This window comes from Lonchura striata, chromosome 10 (genome assembly GCF_050655825.1).
Source record: "Lonchura striata isolate lonStrDom1 chromosome 10, ASM5065582v1, whole genome shotgun sequence".
In the NCBI taxonomy this organism is placed as follows: domain Eukaryota; kingdom Metazoa; phylum Chordata; class Aves; order Passeriformes; family Estrildidae; genus Lonchura; species Lonchura striata.
In genome coordinates, this window is record NC_140712.1 from 10,649,858 (window position 1) to 10,672,805 (window position 22,948).

At 37.5% G+C, this 22,948-nt stretch overlaps 1 protein-coding gene across 1 annotated transcript in view; it reads right to left on the reverse strand.

Annotated features, from left to right (window-relative positions):
• Positions 1 to 22,948, reverse strand: part of LOC110471410 (neuronal acetylcholine receptor subunit alpha-7) — a 79,576-nt gene that overhangs the window by 19,446 nt on the left and 37,182 nt on the right. Inside the window, exon 11 of the transcript XR_014957596.1 lies at positions 17,849 to 18,031. The gene's annotated coding sequence lies outside the window, so the exon portion shown is untranslated. The remainder of the gene's footprint in view (positions 1 to 17,848; positions 18,032 to 22,948) is intronic.

Below are 22,948 nucleotides of genomic sequence, written 5' to 3' on the forward strand. Positions count from 1 at the left end.
AAGTTTTCTTTGAAAATCTTAATGTAATTAAAATGCAGAAAAAGCTGTTTGAATACTCCTTAAGCCAACAGTTATTGCAGAAGAATATGGTTATTCTAAGATTACACAGATTTAAAAAAAACCACCAACAAACATTTTTAGTATTGGTGTGGTGTTTTTGAAAAAAACATTTTTTAACTTCAAAACCATGGAAATTTGAAGAGGCACTGTCTAAAATACTAATATCTTCAAAGTTGGATGTTACATGCAAAGAATAATTCAGCAGTTTGAAATATGGCATATAAAATCTAACCTTGAACTGTTTTATTAATGTTCCAGATCACCTGAGCTCACAAGACTGCCACCTCTTCCCAGAATATTGTAACAGTGGTGAGTTCTTTGGGAGCATAGGAATCTACGTCCCAGCAAGTATGGAGGTAGGTGTAAGGCTTTTCCTTCTTTTTTATTTCTGCCACCACCATTACTGTCAGTAATTTGGGAAGGTTTATTAAATATCCTGTAGCTGCAGATGTCTGGGTGTATGATTGTTCTTATGCATGTTCTCCTGTGTATAACTATTGCTGTTACATTGGTTATTGCTGCTGTATAAGTATTGTTCATTTACTGTCACAATATTCTTGGTGCAAATTGAAATGAATCTGACAAATCTATTCTGGTTGCTAGTCTGATCATCAGGTTGGTAGCCAGGTGTTGTATGGACTGAGTCAGTATGACCAAGGAGATGAGTGTTTGCCCACTAGGGGTAGTGGATTGCAAAGGAGCATGAAGAATTTGCTTTCACTTTAATTTGCATGGGTTGGATTTCCAAAACAAGGAACTGAACTTTCAGTAGAAGAGTATAACACAGAATATGTGTTATGAAGACTTAGAAGTGTAAGGGCAAGCATTATTTTTTGATGAAATTATAAATGCCTGATTAATCTGAACAGTAGAAACGTGGTGCTATTGACTGTACATAAAAGGTAAGAAAAGGCTTGGTCGTTACATCTGTCCTATAATACTGTGTTGCTCATTATCTTGTGAGATGAGCAATATTTCAGAAGTAGCTTTGTTTGCACTCCTAAATGGACCAAGTATTCCCAGCATTGTCTTTAGTTGAAGTATTTTTGATGTCTAACTTGCTTCTTTCTCTACATCTTCATGCTATTGCTTAAAATAACCAGCACAGACAAAATCTTTATCTATTTGGTCTCTCAAGTACACTTTACTCAAGACTTGGTGTTATGATTTAACTTTCTAAAAATCTGTTCATCAATCTTTGTTGAATAGTAACTTTGTATTTCTTTGTGATAGCCTGTAATGCTCTATAGTGTTACTGAAAGTAGTAGCCAAAGGAACATACAGCATGGACTACTAACTTGCTAATGAGTTACCCCACTGATTTTGAGTTTCACTTCCCACTTTCTTGCATTTGTATCCAGAGGGCTTGTACTCTTTAATGGTGATAACTTGGTATAAATGGTAAAAGAAGCACAGGTTATGTCTTTTCCCTGACAAGACACACTGTATGTAAAATATAGAGTATAATATTTGAGGTGTCATGACTTTGCTCATACCATCAGGTTAATCCTTGCTATTTGGAATTTTCCATATATATCCATAGCACAATACATTTCCCTGATGAATAGTTACATGCTTCTTTCTAAACTATGCCCATAATATATAGTGGATTATTAGGAAAGATGTTAAATTTAAATACCAGCTTTCTCTTGTGACTTATCTGTTTGTTGGGGATTGTAGATGGTGAAGATTGTTCAAGGAAAGTGCTACCCATCAGACCAAAAGCATTACAAACGGCATCTCAGCCTTTTTTTCACAGTGCAAAAGAACCCTATTTATAACAAAAGTTCAAAACATTTAATAGACTTGTCAGTAGAACTACTTAGTCATCTCTGAGCTATCCAAGGTAATGGAAGATAAGAATGGGAGAGAAATTCAGTGTAGTACAAATTGTATGTAAATTAGGCTTATATCTTCAGTAAGTTCATTTTTGAAAAGCCTCTAAGCAGTTTTCTGTAGAGAGTAGGTGTGGGCTGCTTTAAACATCAGAAAGCAGAACAGAGCCTGATGCAAGTGGCTTCCCTTGTGTGACTGGGAGCAGAGAGGGAAGCAAAGGAAGGACCAGTTCTGGTCCTTTGCTGGTGCTAAACTGTGCAAAACTGAGAATGTACTGTAGGTCCAGCTGCAGCCTCAGACAAGCACAGAAGGGACAAATTACAAATATTACTGAAGCACTAAATCAAGCACAGAAGAGGATTTATGCAAGACTTCCTAATCACAAAGCTCTTGCTGTAACTACCACAGCAGAGTCAAGAGCTGTGTTATGACTGGCCATTGTCTCCTCCACTCTTCCTGCTGTAACATGCACCAAAGGTGTGCTCCTGTCCTTTAAGGGAATTACAGAAAAGATTAGAAAGCTCAAAACTGCATGCTGATTTTTTCTCTTTTGTATTTTGTCATGTATTTTCTTGCCAAAGTATGAAAAACATTAATTAACTGTTCACTAATATTGATAAAGTCCAGAGGTGCTGTAGAGAGCCATCTATTTCATCCTCAGAGGATTTTCTTGCTGTCAGGATGTCTGTTGAAGGCCATATTTTGCCTTCACATACCACATCTCACTGGAATCCAGGGACAATGTAAATAAGGAAGTGGTTTCATTTTAAATGTTCATTACTGAGCATACAATTTAAAATATTTTGAATAAACAAGTGTCTTAGTTGTGCTGGGACTCACATTACTAATTATCCTCTTCATGTATATCCTCTGTAATAATTAGTCTTACATGTTCATTTACTGATTACATGGCATCTTCCTATTTAATTTAGTGTGCTGCATCCTCTTGAAAATACTCGAATGTACACATTATGTGCTTTCTCATTCAGAAAGGGATCTATTAACAGTGTTATTACAGACTACATGCTTCTTGTACTTAAAAAGAGTCATTTTCTGTTTTCGTTTTTCAAGAAATATCCCTTCTAATATATAGCTGGTCTGAATTCCACTTTATCTTAGTGATAAAATTGCAGAGAACTGAACACATTAGAGTTTGGCATGTGGCCTTCAGTCACTGATGACTGTCCTTTGTTGATGATGCCATGGAAGTATTTCCATGATGGTCCTGTACTCTGGAGATCCTTTAAGATTAATATGTTGCAAAGGGACTTGGGATCTGAATAATAAATTGGCATTAAACCCTCTAAATTAGAAAAATACATAGTTTATTAAGCTATAAAAACAGTGTTTGATTTTCTTTGAGTGAGCTAAGGAATAAGAACTCTGAATTAATTAAAAATGCAGTTGTGGTATTTCTACCCTGCAAGGCTTCATAGCTTTTCATTTTTAATACTTTTCAGATAACAAAATAGAATAGTACATTTTCCTGATGGATAGTAATTATTATATAATTGTTAATTTCATTTAAAATTTGCATTTGTATATCTTTAATTAAAATGCAGTATCATGTAATTAGGATAGATTCTGCTGGTAATATCATCTAATACACACCAAAAAAAATGCAAATTTAAGGGCTTAGTCTGTATCTAAATATTATCAGGACTCCTTGAGGGCAATGCTCTTTGCATCCAGCTACTCTGGATCAAGGGCCAGCTGGATTGTGAAATGTGAGCAGAAGAATTGTCTGGGTAGTCACTCACAATCCAGATGTAAATGATGCTGCAAGGAGCTTGGGCACAGGGACTCCCACTGCCTCCCAGACAGACACTGCCCATCCTGGCAGAGCTCTGGTTCCCCACATCAGTGTTACCTGACGCCCAGATCCTAAACAGCCAAGTTTTCTTTATAGTGACCACTCTGTGTATGGGTGTCAGTGCAGCAATAAGCACCTTTGAAAACTAGTGTCCTTTTTTGTCATGGTAAAATTTTAACTTAAAATGGTAAAAATGGTTAAAAAATCTTCTATTTTCTGTTTCATTTCATTCAGAACTTGTTCATAAATTCACTTCTGACTGCAGTTTTTGTCCCCACTCTCCTCCTTCCCAGATATTTGCCCCTTGTCACATCTGTCAGCTCAGCTGCTCAAATGAGCCCTGACCTGCTCCAGCTAAAAGTGGATCTGAGGGAGCTTTAGCAATGCACCAGCTTTCCAAAGTAGTGATCAGCTAGTGTTTATTGGATTAATAATTAACATGATCATGCTTTTGCAACTATGTATTTTTTATTGCTAATTCCATTTTGATAATAATTGAAGGTGATTTATATTTTGTCTTGGTAAACAAACAAGACTCTGTTTCCCAGTGTCATTTTGCCAATGTCTGAAATTTCCTTTGTAGGCTGTTCATTCCAAAAAAAGAAATAGCTTGAAACAATTATTAATATAGCTTAAAAAAAGATATTAAAGCTTGCTTTAGTTTATAGCTTCTGTCACTTTTATAAAGAAACCTTAATAAATATCTCATAGATTATTTCTTTCTTTGACTTACTTTGTTCTTAACTCCCAATAAATGAGGCTTTGAGTGATGATGATGATGGAATAGGCAATAAAAGACTTCTACTAGTTTTTTTTTTTTATCTGTTTGGTCATGGTGTCACTTTTAACTGCATCAGTCTATGGCAATTACATGGATTTTATTATCAGTGTCAATTTTCCTTGGTTTGTGTTTTTTTGGTTTTTTTTTTTTTTTTTTGCCTGCAAGACACAGTGATCCTTTTTTGTTTGTCTCAAACGGTATTCTGTTTCCCACTGAGCTCTAAAACCAGTTTCCAGCTTTCACTTAACAACTTCTCCTTATGTTATTCATGGCTTAAATTTTAGTAATTACTCAAGTGTATAATAAGTATGCATCCCCTGTGATAGTTTAATATGTTTTTTCCACTGTGCAGTACTGTCTGCTGATTTATAATGGATAATTATAACCTATTTATATAGCCATATTTAACCACATATAACCATGTTTATGTAACCTTTATGACCATGTTCTGCAGAGGATGAAGTGGAACATACACTGGGGGTATGTGCTTTATGATTATACATGCAGAATAACAGCAGAGAATAGGCATAAATGTGGGTGACTGGGAGCTTTTTAGTGAAACTTCCTAGAAAAAGTGAATGATACCACAAGTGAAATTATTGCCAAACCATGGAGGGTGTTGATGTCTTACACCTGAAGGGAATTGTCTCCAGAGCTTTTCTTCCTGCTTCTGCTTGGGCTAAGAAGGAAAAAAAGCAGTGACAGAATTTCTGTAAGGATCAAGATGGAGTGGGCACAGATGGCATGAGTAGGGTGACCCAATTTAATGAGGGTAGCCCTGGACTGAGAGCTGCTATTTGATACCAGACTATTTGTGATGTAGCAATTGCATCTGGTTTTCCCCTTTTCAAAGCTTAGTGCCTGCAGCCCTGCCCTCCACAGGGAGCTGTTATGCTCCGTAATCCTGAGCCATCAGCACAGTTCCCAAAACCTGACCAAGACAGGTTAAGAAAGACCTTGTGTCATAGTTCATATGTTCTACTGATGGGGAGACTGTTGGGGCTAGAATTCTTGTTTCCATAAATTCCATGCTTGAAGACTGGATAATTTTAAACCACTGTGGAATTCCTGTGACTGAGCTAGGGGAGTGGAGCCAAGCCATACCACCTACAGCATCATCTCTAGATATTGACTATTGTGACAATAAAATATTTGGAGATGTGGATCTTGTCCTATGCTTCAACAACAACAGGCATTTTTACAGCCACTGAAGGCTGTGTCTTTTGTTGGGAATCTTGTCTCTGTGTGACCATCCACAACAAAACCCAGTAGCTTCCATTGGTTTTTCCAAGCCGGGCAGGCTAAAGTTCAGTTTGTTTCCAAACCAAACACAAGAGATGAGCAAGTCAACACTGAGCAGCTGTAACTCCAAAAGGAAATCTGCCTGATTCTAGGAATTTTCTATTAGGAAGAATAGGGCAAAAACATACAATGTTTTTCCTGTATGTACATTAGGAGAGACACTGGTCTTTGCCCAGGTCAGTTCTACTACCTGCCAAGGTACAGAGTTTAGAAAGTGGCTTTCTTGTGCTCAAATGGCAAGATTTGAATATAAACAAAAGGATTGAATTAAAATAAATACATGGTAATTTTTTTCTCCCTGCATAGTTAATAATAATGCTGCTATTCTTGGTGCTGATGTGTTCAGAGTTGCAAATTATTAACTAGGGCAGATGAAGATTATTTGGTGCATTCTGGGGTTAGCATAAATTTCCAGAATATTGGAATACACTGATAATTTATGTGGTAGGAGAAGAAAACACTGCTTTTGACTTTTCTTGTGTTCCCCTAATGCACATCTGTAGCATAATGATGAGATGTGCTGTGTGTGCCTGTTTGTGCTGGTTGCTTGCAAAGAACAGCAGCTTGAGGGGCTTATCAATATTAATATACCTCTGCAAGTCTGTAGTTTCTTTCATAAAATGAATACTTACAGTAAAGGGCTTGGATACAAGCTTCAAGGGAAGTATATTTAGATGCAGACAGAGAGAAAAGGACCATTAAAAGTCCAGTGTATGTTTGTGTATATATTATTTTATGTATGTGTGTTTATATAGTATATATATATATATATATATATGCATGCATGCATAAATTTATATACTCACATATACATGTGGGTGTACAAATTTTTTCTTTGCTGTCAAAGTGTAAAATTAAAGCCTCAGAACATGTTTCTTAAACAGCTGATGGAATTCTCCTAACTTTTCAGGAGAAATTTATAAATTATGCTCATGCATCAATATTAGCTGAAGATTTAGTACATAGACTTCAACAGGAATAGTTGCAAAATGTGGAATCCTTTGAACCCCTCACGGAAATCCCCAGGGCCTTGCTTTGGAAGAATATACCACAGAGTCCTCACACAGGCTGAAAGAAAATACTTCTCCCATGGAGCCTTGTGCAACACTATGAATCAACCCTGTTCCTTTCCCCATATGTCCCAAATTCTGGTAGTTTCTCCTTTCCCTGTTTCCTCACTGCTTGGGGTGGCTGGCCCCATCTTCCCTGTAAGCCAATGCCCTTTGCTTGCCCTTTGTGCCACCCCTGTGCCCTCAGACCATGGGCCACTGACCCCATGCTTAACCTTGTGCACACCACATGCCTTGGTCTTTTGTCCTTGACTTCCCTTTGGGGTATTGGAATAAACCTTGGCTGGAATTTATCATACAAAAGGCCCTTCTGCCTCTCTTGGCTGAGCTAGCTGTGGTGAGTGCAGTGTCTGGACTTGAACTGCCTTGCCTGAATGCCTACCCAGGCAGCTTTTCCACAGGAGATCCTTATTGGGAAATAGGTAGCAGCATCCACCATCTAAACCCCATGCTGCTACAGCAAAAGACTTTGGTCGTGTTATTAAACTGCCATTCAGCTGTTTAGGGATGATTATATCATGGGGTTTCTTTGTGTTTAATTGCTTAGAAGGGGTTTGTTCTGTTTTAGTTTTCCTCTCTGTCTTCATAGCTAGATGCTCTCAGGAGAAAGTAGCGTGGGCTTTCTGTTTTAGCTCTGTTACTTGCTGAACTTTGGGAAGACTTCAAAATTCTGTCTTGAGCTCTGAGATAGCCCAGCTTAGTTGAGAAATTTCTTGAAAACCTTAGCCAAGAATTCTTTCTGACACTTTGGAAAGGATGCAGAGGCAGCACAGCCTCTTCTGGAACTGATTGTCCTTGTGTTAGATGCAGTCATTGCATTCAACCATTATACTTTAGTAAGCAAGTGCATTATTTAGACAGGTCTCTGCCAACTATTTGAAAGCAGTTTAACATAAAAAGGTGACTGTTCATAGTTATAGGAAAAATTGTTTTAACTTGACCAAAGGGGAAAAAAATTTAAACGTTTGATCCTTGTTTGTCTTTTCAGATAGCTGTGAATGAAACAGACTTTCACATAATGTCTCTGAAGATATCACTAGATCAATTGTTTGATTCCAAAAGTAGAGATAATATTCATAAGAGAGAAGAAAAGAAACAAAATCCTAGTTTATTACATTTTACAATAGTGGGGGAACAAAAACATTAATGTTTCAGCCATGAGCCTTTGACCAATTAAGAGGTACTGCAGTTGTGTTAAAATGATGGGGTGCTGCTCATGTTTCTGGTACATCACTAGGTCACTGCTTTGATGCTTTCTTGCTCTCTGAAGAAAGGAGTTAATATGGGATGGATTATGCCATAGTGTGAGTGCCCTTGTTGTTCATCCCTAAAATCATGGCCTGGTAATTTGGCTCTTAAAATAGAGGGGGAAGGTTTGGTATAACGACTGCTAGTAAAAGGATTCTATCTGTGTCCCTGGTGTCTATATGAATACTTGCCTCTGTTTCCAGTCAGATTTATAACCCTATGGTCTAAATCAATAACTACATTCACTTGATGGATGGTTCCAGCAGGGCGCAGAGCCCTTGTGCTCAGGTGTAAGCAGTTTACAGATGTAGCAATGTGTAAAACCAGGATTTGAGGGTATGTCACTCATTGGAGTTATTATGAAGCTGATCCCAGAGCCTCTCAAAGTAACCAGAGAGACTTCTCCACAGGGCATTTCCAAGTAGCTTGATGAGTCTGCCCTCGGTACTGAGCTTTCCCTGGAGAAGGGATTCCATTGCAACTGTGAGGAATTGCACTGGCTGGGGAGCATCAGGTCTGTCTCTTTGTATGTGCCTATGGATTCATCCATTCCATACAGAGCAGGATGCTCTGGTTGGGCTCTTCCACAGGGAAGGATGGTAGAACAAGTTCTGTATGGAGAGGAGGTGCATTCTTCATTTCTAGTAAAGTTCAATCCAGATGAGAGAGAATGTCATTCACAATAAAAATTAATAAAATAGTCTGGTGTTAGAAGCCTGAATTTATACAAAGATGACCTTTTAGCCTGCTTTAAGTACAGATTACAAACAGAACACATGTTTGAGAGGCTGCAAACAGTAGGAGCCATCTGATTTGGTTTAAATGTGAATTCCTCCTGCTGTGATAATTAGCAAAAAGTTGAAAGAGAATTAAGCATGAGGGGTTTGTTTCTTAAACATTAACTTTTGAATGAAGCATAAATAAATGAAGCAAAATATGTCCATAATTAATATTATGTCATTCCTACGATTCACTGAGTATTAGATCAAACTGCAGGAGCACCAGAATATTGAGTAGTTTGTTCTGCTCTTTAAGGAGCTGATATCAGATTTCTATTCGCACTTCTTGGTTTTGAGGTCATAATGCAGACCTATTTAGAAATGCACAAACAGTGAAGAATTCATTTATGCAGTATTGGGAGTTAATTAAGAATTATCTGATGCTCACAAACAGCCAATTTTAATATTATCTGGCAGAAATGCAGATTAGGTACTTGATTTTCAAAGTAATAGTGAGGAATAGGTCTTCTCTGTTGGCATTTTGAAATATTATGCAAGACTGTCCAGGTTTCATCTGGGATAGGATCACATTTTATATTAAAGTGTACACATTCTAGAATGGTGAAAATGGATCTGAACTTTAATTCAGAAATAATAATGTAAATTAGCTCTATGAATTCATTAATAAATGCACTTTGCATGAAAATGCTATAGATATGGACTAAAATTGTATAAATATAAAAAGACCTAAAATACTTTTTATGTAGTAGTAATTTCTGAATGCTTCTGTGTTACTCAGAAATTAATGGTATCTGGATGCTCATCACTGGAGAGGAACTTCAATTAACATGGTTTAAATCCAATCAGGATCAAAGGGATTTATTGTTTTAATAATGACCCATATTCAACAAGCTGTAATTCAGAATCAAAATGTTTTCTATCAAATCTATAAACATGCTTTGAAAGTTTTTTATTTATTAAAATGTGATACCCAAATTCCTTTGCATGTCATTAAACACCAGAACAGCTTTTCAGTGTTTGAAATAAAATTATTTAGAGTAAGATTTATTTAGCTGTTAGAGCTAAATACAAAGCTGTCTGCCTTGCTCACCCTCCCAGGGAGCAGTGACCCTGATAGTGATAGATTAAAGATTAGGTAGGAGAACATTAAAATTATGGAGAGTTGAATCTTCAGCTAGCTGTGAGGGGCTTTGAGTAAAAGGACTGATGTTATGGTTGATGATAGTTACAAGCCTTTTAATGTAATTCACATTTGGAGTTCTCCATAAAAACACAGACTTCTGCCATCCTGTAAAGACTGTAACACTCACTTGTATTTGAGAGCAAAGGAACTCCCTTCTTTCAATGCTCTCTTCTCTTATGGGATTCTAGGAGTAAGTACTCTCTTCTTTGGATGTACTGGGTTTGTATTTTGTGAAATGTAATTGTTCTGAGCAGATAACTGCCAGCAGTTGTGGGAATCTTAAAACACTTGCAGTGGCTCTGTCTAAAGCAGCACTACATTAGTACTGCACTATTGAAGCCAGCACTGATCTGGATTTGTTCACTGTGCTGCATAATTTAAGTCTCATGTTTATATCCTTCACTGTCAATTTAAAATGTAGCATATCTTTTCTGGTGCTTTCTGTTATTTATTCTTTGAGTTTTTTAAATTTAATAGGGTAAGTAGGAGGCCATTCCCCCTACAGAATGAATGTCAAAGAGTTGAAATTTTTGACGGAGGCTGAAAATAGAACAAGCTGGGTTGAGGCACTGAAGAGCTCACTGCAACAAAGGTCATTGTTCTCCTCATGAGTACAGTATCTGCCACTGTCCCTTTGGTCTCCATGCTACTTTTCTGTAAACCTGATTCCAGCTGCAATGGAATCTCATTTTCTCTTAGAGTTCTTTGATACTTTATTTACAGTTGCCATCTGGCTCATCAGTCTTGTTAGATTAGGATGAGGAGCTGCTGTCTGTACCCTGCTGTCTCCTGCTGTCTTCACTGGATCCTGATATCCTTAGGCTTTTCTTTCTTCCCTGTATTAACTTACTGCAAATTTGTTACTTGGGTCCATGTGTCCTAATCATATTCTTTCTAGCCAAATAGACTGAAGAGAACCTCATGCTATGTTTGCTGTCTTTTCCCACCAATACAAAGAGAGCTGTTAATCCTCTTGATTAAGGCCAGCTTCATCCTCATAAATTCTGGCAAAAAAAAGAAGGATCATCCACCTTGCTTTTGATCCTGTAGCTGTAATGGCTGATAGCAGCCATTTTGAGTCACTGGTTCTTTGATGATAGAGTGAAATTCCCAGGAGTGTAGTGATGTGCTCATGAGGTGTGAGAACATTTAGAGGATGTTTTGAGGATGAATGCATTCATGTTTGTGGGGCATTACCATCCTGTGATGCTGAAAACCAACAATATTAACAATTTCATTTCTATTCTTTTTTTTTCCCTGATGTTTGCAGAGAATTTGGGATATATTGGAGTATATATGGTCATGAATCAGTCAAGAAAATGTTGAGATTTTGTATTTTATATGTGGTCAAGTTGTTCTTCAAGTTCTGCACTTGCTGAACCATTTGACTTTTTTTTAAGGCAACAAATCAGTGTGAAGCTGAAGTGTAAAGTGTTTTACTTTTCCTCTTTCATCCTATATTGTTTTTTCTTATTTTTCTTGTATATGTTCTTATATTGTTCTTTTCTTTCTTCCATTGGGAAAGATTTGGGATTTTCCTCCATTTGGAAAGTAACCAGGGGAAGATTTTGTAGTCACTTGTAGTCAGATCAAGTTCTTTCTGTCTCTAAACAGAAAAGTTCTTGTACTCATGTTGTCTGTATAGTCTAAGTGAGAATCATATAACATTTAAGTGACCTTGGAAGATGAAATGCTAGACCTTGCTCATGCATCAGATCTGTAGCATAATTAAAGGATGAAAATGTATCATACTATTTTATGAAGATATTTGAATGCTAAGTGAGGAAAGCTTCAATCTTTTTTCTTTTTAATTATATTGTAGCATGAAGGTTAAATCAGTTGAATTGTAGGACTCCTATGCTTATGGTTAACACTTTAGTTATGTATATACTGGTTTATATGACTACTAAACAATTACAAGTTTTTATATATTCGTATATCATTTTATTTATGTTTATTTATTTTATTTTGTCTTTCTGAACTTCTGTCTTAGAAGGAGTCTGGCACCTCGGGGATTGCATATGTGAATATATTCCTGTGACCTCTCAGCAGGAAATGGAGAACACCTCACTTTTATTTTCTGTATTTTCTTTTAAAATAAAGAAAAAAAGTTATTGAAAATCTGTATTACTGGTGAGTGGGAACACTCCAGTCTTCTTGCATGATTTCTGAAAAGTAAACATGTGCTTGGACATCTGTTTCAGATTGAAGGGCCTGAGAAGGAAAAGATACTTAGCTAATTCAGTGTAAGATTATTTCATTGTTAGTTTTACTTAAATATAAATCTTTAGGAAGTTGTACAGTACCTATTAATGAGATTAGTTTGGATTTGTATGCAATTTTTAACTTTGATACAATTAATCATCACACATAATACAGAGATCATTAAGAACAAAGTGTGAATTCTCCGTTATTAGTGTGGGAGGCTACAGCAGTTGATTTAGCACTTAACAAGAGAAGGAGTAAGATTTTTGGAGATACTCCACAACTGATTTAGAAAATGAGGAGAATCTAATCTACCTTCAGACACCAAGAGAAGTGCACTTCTTCCTGGTGTTCTTCATCAGAGAGGAGTCTGTAAGGACCTGTTGAAAAGTCTTCTGTCACTTTTTCATTTATAGCAACTCTTTTCTATCCTTGCTGCCCAAGTTGTCCTTTATGCTGACCATAAAAAGTAATTTTGATCAAGTGCAGACATTTCTGTGGTGGAACCATAATACAGGAGAGGAAATGAAGAAAAACATCATTTCCAATTAAGGCTGCAGAGAGAATTTAGAAAGACTGAATGTAATTACATAGATTGGAATCTGTCCAGTGTTCCAGGTCTAACAGCTCTATAATGAAATAAAAACCTTCTGTTTACAAATATTTTATTCTCAGGAGTGCATCCTACACTCAGCTTCAATCAATTTCAGTATTACCAAAAGAAATAAATGACAGCCTGATGCTGCAAGTGGGAGTAGCATTGTAGGGGCATTGTTTTATTGATTTCTTCAGTGACTTTTACCTTCTGAAGCATAAGATCTAATTTGTCAAATTTCATTTATCTGTTTTTTTATAATCACCCCTACAGTAGATGAAACCTTACTCTGCTGATCTAAAACAGGTGATTCATTTCAGGGAAGACAGGTCTGGCAGGTTTTTTCCTTCCTCCCTGTCTCTCAAAAGGGATATCAGGGAGGCAGGAATACTAACAGTTTGGTATTTGTCTTCTGTTGCAATTAACTAGACTTGATTTAAATACATTTCTCATTCCTTGATAAGTTTCCCAAAAATCAATCCTGAAGGTCAATGTAATTGTTTTACCTATTAAAATATTTCTGGTTAGTGTGTCTTTATCTGGAAGCGGAAATGTAGTGTAGGATTTGGGGGCAAAAATCAGAAATTAATTGGAGTCATCAGTAGGTTCCAATGAGCTCAATCTGTTCTTGAAGGAGATTCTCTCTGCTGTGTTCTTGTGCACACAGCAGTGGGGCTGAGGGAGGAGTAGTTACTACAGTGAGTGTTGATAGCCATTGAATAAACAGGTGGATAATCCAGCTGGCACTTGTGATGGATGAAAACTCACTCCTAGTGCTTGAATTAAACTAATCTGAAGTGCTGTGTCCTGGCAGACCTTCTTTCAAGGAAGCTTGCCCTCAGACTTGAAGAAGATGATCCAAACAAGAGCAGAATCTTTATTATTCTGCACTGTGAATAGTGCTTTCAAGTAAGCAAGACATCAAAAGTTCATTGACCTTCAGTAACAGAGAAACACTTAACTCTTTTAAGTTGATAGAAAAATTGGTTTACAACACAGCAAAAATTAAATGCATTTCTAACCTGAGCAGCTAAAACCAAAATTTCAGTCCTAGACTATCTGTGATGAATCTTCTTTAGGGGAAAAGAGAAAGAAGGGGGGGGGGGGGGGGAAGGCAGTAACATTAGTGTTAATGGGATGTGACATAGAGAGGGTAAGGCTGTGTGGTTGGGTGGCATTTATGGCCTTAAACACTGTGACTTTCACTCTGGTACTGCTGGTATAGTACTGGGTGGTGTTTTTAGTATACTTGATATGAGTTATGTATTTTAAAAAAAATAAGAAAAGCGAAGTCTTCCTAAATATCATTCCCTTACCTATCTTGTAAAGGGAAGTGCCAGCAAACGTGTTTGTAATTATACAAATCCATACATTTCAGCCATAGCTTTATCTTAATTATGAGAAAATTGCAGCTGACTGAAAAACTGCTGGAAAGAGGGTCTAGAGTCTGTTAAATATTTAAGTAACTGAGAAGAACCCTTTCCTGAAAATTATTCCATAGCTATAAAATGCAAATTATATTTTTCATAGTAAGAAGTAGTCATGCAAGAGATTGCTCTGATTTTTTTTTACTGCAGACACTTCAAAAAAGGTAGCATAGTAGATTAAAAAGTATCAGTAACACAGCTCTGTAGCAGTGGTCTGTGAAAAAGAAAGTCCCAGGTATGGAATGTGCTGTTGTAATGAGGCACTGGGATGCAAAGTTTAATACCCAGTTAACTCGAGCCACTTGTGATGCTTGCTTGCATTTGTAGTGCTGATATGTCAGTCCTTTAGGAAAGAAGCAGTGGAAAAAAGATAGTATGTGCTTTACAGCACATCCCCACTTAGGAGATTGCACCTCAGTGTATCTCCATAATATAGCCAGCCTTCACCCTGCCCTTGGTGGTCTCAAAATAGACTTCCTGATAGATTCCATCATCCATGGATGAGTAGGAAATTGAAAGCATTGACATATGATGCTTCTTGTCTAGATATAGACAGCTGGATCTGTCTATATCTAACAGCTATGATGTGTTTTCCAGGGTCAACAGGCATAAAAATATGGGAGCAGAGCCTGTTACTGTGGTGTCTTTTTGATTATCCCTGATGTTGCTTTGTTGATTCAAACAAAAGGATGTTTTAATTTAAAGCATGTGATTATTCTTAGTATTTTTTCTCAGTCTTTTGAATATCTTAATGCATATACCAAAACATGAGTGTCCATAATATAGTCTACATTTAGGATCCAAAAAGGTTTTTTTCTTCATTTGTGTGAAGTCTGGCTCTTCATGAACTGTCCACATTGCTGGTATAAGAAGGAGAAAACCAGAAAACCCAATAGCACACAATGTGGTGCCAAGTCTCCAGCTGGCTGTTTTCCCATGCTCCATTTATGTGTTTAAATCTGCAAGCCAGTAAATACAGCAGGAGGAAAGCAGCAGAGACATATAGGCTCCTTATCCAGTTCTGCCCAAGGAAGTGTCCTCTCATTAAGCTGTCTGACAAAAACAAAAAACCCCATGTACTATGAATACGTGTACACCTTCATATAAAAATTTCATAAGCAGTTAACCTCCCAAAGCTTCCAGGGGTCATGGAATATCTATAAAAATAAGGTGGTGTTACATTATCACTAATTTGTGTTTCCCTAATATCTGTATCTGTAGATGGTGATTAGTTTATGGTACCTGATAAATACTATATGAGCTTTAGATTAGTTGAGAATAGTGTAAAGCTATGTAGATTAGGAGACCACTGTCTATTTTTTCTTATGATTAGTTATAGCTGTGGCCGTTTTGTCTGTTTTTAATATACTATTAGATGTTATCTTGAACATGTATTCAAAGGTAATTTTCCTGAAGGCATAATAGGTACAGATATGTTAGTAAAGTTACTACTTGGATCCACTCATTCACATCAGTAGTATATATTCAACCAGATTAAGATTTCTGTAGATCTGCAGAATTCAAATCCCACAGTTTCAGTAGGATGTCACTCCCCTGTGTGTTCTTTGCTATTTTCTCTCCAGCTCATGTTTCCTTCTTCCAAGCCCTTAGTGTAGCAATTAGTTCTAAATATGGCACTCCTTGGTAGGACCTTCCAGGAATGTTTTAGGATTACAAATTCTGCTTGAAAGAATGGCAGAAAGAGGAGTACTGGAGAAAGGGAAGAGACCACCCCGACATCTGTCACATGCCCAGCAGGAGGATGGCACCAGAAGGCTTTAGGCCTGTGTTTGGCTGTTTGCAGGATCTCCATAGTACATGTGCCAGCAAATTAATGTTTTTATTGCCCACCAAACTTAAAAAAACTAATCAGGTCACCATGTGCTTTTATGTTCATGTTCTCCACAGACTGCTGTAGGGACAGACATTTGTCTTTTTTCAGATGGCTCTGGTGGTTTAAAGCTTTGCACTTCCTCAGAATGAAGTTGTGCAGGAAGTTGCCTTTTTTTTCAGGAAGACATGGATCCAACCTCCATTAGACTCAGTGAGAGTTTTCAGCATTAATGGCTTTAGAAAGTATAATCTCAATCCCGTGGTCAATTTAATAGCCCTACTGCAGTTTAAATTCTGCCTTGTGCCCTTTAATCCTTTTACCATCCCTCATCTTGGAATTAACTTGCTTCTCCAAAGTGAGGCTGTCATTTAAAAGCCACTGTATATTTTGTTTAAGCTGCTTGCAAAATTTTTAATTAGAATAGTTTAAGAACTGAATCCCTCCAAAGATTTTCCTTGCCTTGCTTTTTTCATCTGTTATTTAGGATTATGCAATTTTCCAGGGAAATACCCTTTTGGAAGACAGAATGAGGTTAGCAATACAAGCTTCATAGTGGATTTAGAGAACATTTGCTAAAAAATAAATTTCAAAAAAAGTCTCAAGATAATACTACTTTTATACTTCTTGCAGTACTAGTCATGGGGTTGAAAGAAGGTAATTATTTTGTCTTGAAAGTTCCTGTGATGATACTGTGATACTCAAAATATTATAAAATTACATTTTTAATAGAAAAATGCGCATGTATAAAGTTATAGACAGTCAATATATAAGCTATAAATTGAATTGAATGCATTTTTACAATTGTATTTACAAATTTACAGAGTGCTGTGTAGTATTAGTTCTTCAAAGAAGTGAACCCATGTTCCTAACTTATTTCTCATGCCCAGGATAATTATGGCTTTAAAGAAATTAAAAACCTGACTCACTACCTTCCTTTTTCTTTTCCCCAGGGCAGACCACCTCCAGGCTTAAGACTTTTCCTGTCAATGCAATTTTAAAACTGACATTTTTGATATAATCATATTTCCCTTCTTTTCCAATTACCTGGAAAGCTCAGAAAATCTAAAGGAGTTAAGTCCATAGATAGATACTATGCTTTCACTGAGTTTAGGAATAAATTCTGAATTATTTAAAGAACCCTGAGGATGGGAATTTGTGATAAAATTCAAGTACAGGTGCTTACAAACTGATAAATTTGAACTTAAAATGACAAATTTTGGAAGGGAAAGAGTTTAACATCTGAAGAATTTCATATTTTCACAATAAAATCCAGATGCTACTGTGAAGTAAATACTACAGGCATGGATACATGAGGAGTATGTTAGAAGTTTGCAGAACATATAAAACTTGTTCAGGATCATGTAAACTGCTTTTTTAAACTGAAGAATTATATTAATAGATTTATATTCATAGAAATAGAGATTTCTGTCTCAGAAATGTTAATTTTGTTTTTCTTACATGAGGAAAATGTAACAATTACAGATTTTCATTTGCCAGGTCACATAGGTACCATTTAACCAACTCTGTAATTGCCAAAACAGGAAACTCATTAAGACACACACAAAGCAAACTGAAGGCTGTTGGACAGACTAATAGTGGCCTTTTTGAAGCCCTGTTAACTTCACAAGCTAAACTCACTGTCCTGTTGATTTGAGATAATTACTGGAGTGGGAGGAGAGGGAGGGAGGGTTGGCTGGGGTCAAGGCTTTTCATAATAACCTTGGTAACTCCTGAAGGAAGATTGTCTCTCTTACCTGCTGATATCTCTCAGTATTAATGCTTGACATCCTGTGGTTATTAAAGACCTATAATAGCCTTAATCCTGCTCCACAGCTCTTTCATAGTTGAATTTTCACAATTCTTTTCAGTAGGGGACCCTGGTGCTTTCTTGGAAGGCACAAGGCTAGGTGTAACTCAGATAAGTCACAAGAAAATTCCTGCAATGATAAAATAAAGAAAAAGATCATTCCAAAAGCAGATTGGGTCATACTGTAGTGTTTAGTCTGTCATTTAATTTGAAATTTATGTACTTCCCCAGCCTTTCTTCCAACTTCCTTGATAGCTTCAGCACACTTTGGTAACTGCAGCTCCAGGCATGTGTTGTTAGGTGCTGCCTGTTTGGTTGTGCAACCCTTTTGTGAGAGCTGAGAGCTGACTGGGCCATTTCCACTTCGGGTGAGTCAGCACTGGGAGTCTGCACAGATGTGGCACTCCAGCAAAGACTGCTGGCAGCTGGGAAGCATAGAAATGGAGCATGCAGCTGTAGCTACAGGCAGAATTTACACAGGGTAAAAATGTAGTTGTTACTGTCCAAATTATATTTGTATGTCTATAATACCAACTTATTCTATGCTATAAATAATTCATATTTTGATAAAACCCCCCCATTCTAGATGTTTTAAGTGTGTTCTTGATGCTAATATTTCACATGCATAGGTCACAGACATTTTCAGGTTAGTAACAGTGCACTTGTGCCATATTGTTCCACCCTCATGAGGTTTCTTTCACATGCAATGTGGTATTCCACATGGAAATAGTAAAATCCCATTTCTCTTTTTAATGAAAATTTGTATTTTTACACTAAGGTATTTAAAAATATCCCCAGCCTTCATCCTTTCCTGGTGAAATCAACTGGTGTCCCCAACATTATGATAAACAAGTAAATTTCTGTCATGCATACACTACTTAGCTTACAGTAATAAATTAGTAGCATAAAGTCAGCTATTTATAATGCAGTAGTATCTGGAAGTCAGTCAGTAATCGGTCTCTGCTAAATTTATTATACTATAGCTCTTCTCTGGAAGCAGGAGCACTCCTACTCACTTGTTCTGCCTGTAAACAATGTGCTGAGAGTTATGAGAGCTTTATATGAAGTCAAACTCAACCCCTTTCTTTTATATGAAGGTGTTGACACTCCATTTGTATCAGTGCACCTACTGTACTTCATTAGAATATTCTCATCAGAAATTAAAAGTGTTTTCCCAGAGATAAAGTCAGAGGTTTGGTAGCCCAGCAGCTGCCCTTTTAAATACAAATGCCACTGACTCACTGACAGGAAGTATGAGGAGCTAATAAACACCACCAGGACCCATTTGCAGGTTTTCTATGAATCTGTGTGTAATTACAAGTCATGTTTGGCCATATTAGTCCATCAATTGCAGTGAAGCCAAAGGAGGAAGAGCAGGTACACCAGGTTGGAAGTTGAATTGCTGTCATCAAAAAGAGCTTGTCTGTGCTTGCTGCAGGACTGCAGAGAAGGACAGGATTATTTTCTTCCCCAAACACAAGCACTAAAGAGAACTGTTTACAAAGTGATAGCCAGTATTTCTCAGGCTTGTAGTTCTTTTAGTCCCTCATTACAGCATTACATGCTGTGTCCCCTCCAGGAGGGGCATCTTCCTTGATACTGGCTTGTTACCTCTGCAGAATCAGAGGCCTGTCACTTTGCCTAGCAACTTACACAAGCTTTTCAGTAAAATAAGGAGAAATTGCTTAATCAGTATTAGGCACAGTCATATGGGCAATATTTTGAAGAAATATTCCAAAAAAGGTCCTAAAAGACCTCCTGATAATTTAAGTGATATTTTGCCAAAATGTTTGGATAGGTTTCTTGGGGCAAGCCTGTCATCCTACTCACAAACTCAATTGTTACTCTTGTAACTCTTCAGCAATCTGTGATCATTGAGGTTGTTGGCTGAACATTTTTGCAGATGTAATTTTTCAGGAAGTTCCATATCTGAAAGCTAATTTTTTTATCTTTACTGTATTCTATTACCTTTCTTCCCTTCTTTTTCCTGCTTGGACAAACTCTTGGAAAAATATTGAGATCTGGAAATCCATCATGTGCTCTTGAAAGTTTCACCCATATTTGGACATTGGTTTTGGTAAACTTGTGGTCTTCATAGTATTCCTAAGTTTTGATAGAAACCATTTAACACAGGGGGCTGCTGTCTGTCTAAGGGCACGCTGTCCCCCTTGCAAATTTTTGCTTTCACTGAAGTCCTGCTGAGTCTTTTCCTGCTCCTTGTGGATTATTGGCTTGCAGAGATTGGCAGCACGACTCCCTGTGCCTGCATGCAGACCAGCACTTGCACACTTACTGCTTCAGCAGCTCTCTGACTCAGCAAGAGCTCGTGCTCTGCTCTGTCACAGAGCAGCAAATTGAGTCCTCTGCACTGTGGGAACTGAAAATTTTCTGCTTTACAGTTTCCTTTGAACTACTTTGGTGTTGAAAAATGCATCTTGCTTCAACAGCTTCCTTAAGTACATGTATTTTTCTAGCTCTGGTATGCTCTCAACGTGTGTTGGGTTCTAGCTACTCTGCGATTTCAACATTTCGGCTAAAGGACAGTTAAAACCTAAAAAAAAAAACCTGTAAAAATAATTATGATTTGGACTATAATCTCTGTCATTCACTCTCACTACCACAGTTAAGCAAAGCTTGTACCATACACATCTGGGTTAGGTAAACAAAGAAAGAATGAGATTAAGTGTTTTATTTCTATCAGGTGAATGGGAAAATCAATGCTACTGCTGTCTGAGAAAAGTACAGGAGTACCTGTAACCTCATTGTGCTCCCCAATCCAGACTATTTTTCCAAATCAGTCATGCAGTTCATGACACAACAGAAGGACTATTGTAGTTTCTGTACTAGCTCTGTTCAAGAGAAAACATTCCCCACCCTCACTGGAGGAGAAGGCCCTGTATGAAAATTGTCAGTAATGGAAGCTCTTTGACCAAACACATTGCATACTAACAAGAAAATTGAGATATGAAAAGAGCCATCTCTGAAATGTCAAAGAATTGGTATGTAAATGAAGCTATTTCTGAGCCCAAGTGGTCCAAATAAAGTTTATATATGAAAGATGACAAATACTGGTTTTATGCAGAGTTCTGGCATTGTTTATCTTGGAGAAAACATTTTTCTGTTGCTGTTATTACTCTGCCTGCCATGCAGAGACATGATACAACTACTCTTTGGGTCTTTGGAGCTGGGGACAGGTTTTGAACTTGCAGAAGTTGCAACATGAAGATGTGTTTTGTATATGATACTGGGCTAAATCTTTTGTTATTTACACTGATACATGATTATTGTTAAAATGATAAAGCAAATGTATGGAGACAAATCTCACAAATGTATGGAGACAAATCTGTACTCTGCCAGTTTTATTGCTCCAAGTATACATTATATTTTCTCATGCACTGGGAAAAGTGTGTGAGGAAATAAATGGGCAGAGAGCCAACCTCTCAAAACTATGGCTGGACACTTAGTCTGCAGTGCCATTCATTATGGGTTGGCTTTTGTTATGTGCATGGAGCAATCCATTAAATGATTGCAAAGAACAGTGAGCTGTTTTAAAAGAAAGGCTGCAATGTGCTTGGCTAAAAGCTGTGCTGGCCGTAGGAGTTTTCACTTATACCTCATTCAACCCACACAGATTGCTTCAAAATTTCAACAAGAAGGTTGCTACCCCTATTCCATTATCAGCTGGCATAATAAAAGTTCTGGCATATTACTGCAACTGAAACCTATTGGAAAACTAGGAATTCCAGTATATTTTTAGCAACAGAAACCATACTGGTTTTGAGTCAACATAGATATTTCCTCTACATAGATTTCTCTGAATATTTTGTAGAAGTTTAAGTCTTTGAATGTGTTTGATATCAACCCTGTTTCCCTGGAGGAGCAGACTTTATAGATGTATGTAGAAATAGGGGAGGACAGTGAGGAATTCTCTGAGTTAGATAAAAGGTGCTTCAAGCCATGACTAGCTCTAGACCCATTCCTCTATGTGTCATCAAATGAAGTGCAGTCATCACAAATGAGGCACAGGTATGTTAAGGACTCAGACTGAAGCCTGGCCCTGTGTGACTGCTCTGTCCCCAGTCAGTGTGGACCTGTCCCCTCTCAGCCCCACCTGGCACAAACAGCACAGGCTGTGCTCAGCTGCTGGTGGTCAAAGAGCCTCTGCTGCTTTCTGGGCTTTGGGGTGCAGGTGTGCTACTGATGAGATGTCACATCTCTCTGCTGAGGATAATAACAAACCTGCCTCTACTCACCCTCTGCCAGTCCTTCATATGTCCTTTTTATCTTTCACAGTTTATTTTAAAAGGTACAATACCTTGGTTTCTTGTCCTTGTTTCTAATCTCTTCACTGCAAGATCCTTTTGGTTATAAACAATATGGACAGTGTAAAAATGTAAAGTGTCATTGAGCAATGTTACCACTTTGCTAACTGCAAACAGGGATATGAATGTTAACCTCAACTGCAGAGAAAGATGCAGCAGATTAACTTCTATAGGTTTTACAAGTGCTAAACGAAGAGAGAACTACAACCACTGTCCTTATCGTTAACCTGGTTTCAGCCTAGTCCAGTTTAAGACAGTTTCTGATGGTCTTAAGAAATGACCAATTGAGCTGTGTATTGCAACCTGTAATTCCCAAGTATTTTACATTGTTACCTCATCAAAATAACATCCTGCTAGCTGATAAGTAAAGGCAGCATATACTCACTGTATCCTCGTACAGAGCTAAGTCTGAAGAACCAGGAGAACTTCCTTTCCATAACACATGGAGGGGTGGGGGAGGCTGCTTTGCCCTGCCACTGCTCTGCTGCCATCTGGGAAGGCCTCCTCCACTGCCCAGGCATCTGTGCACTGCAGGGCTGGCATGAAATTCCCATTGAGGCATCTTCCTTCTGGCACAGCTTGGCACAATAACATCAGATTTTGTGATGACAAGTCAGAAAACTTAAGTCAAGTGTAAAACTTACACAGGATTTCTGGATGTCACTCCTGTAACATTTCTTCTGATCAAAATAGTCTGCTGATTAGGTTTCATGTGGCCAGAATTC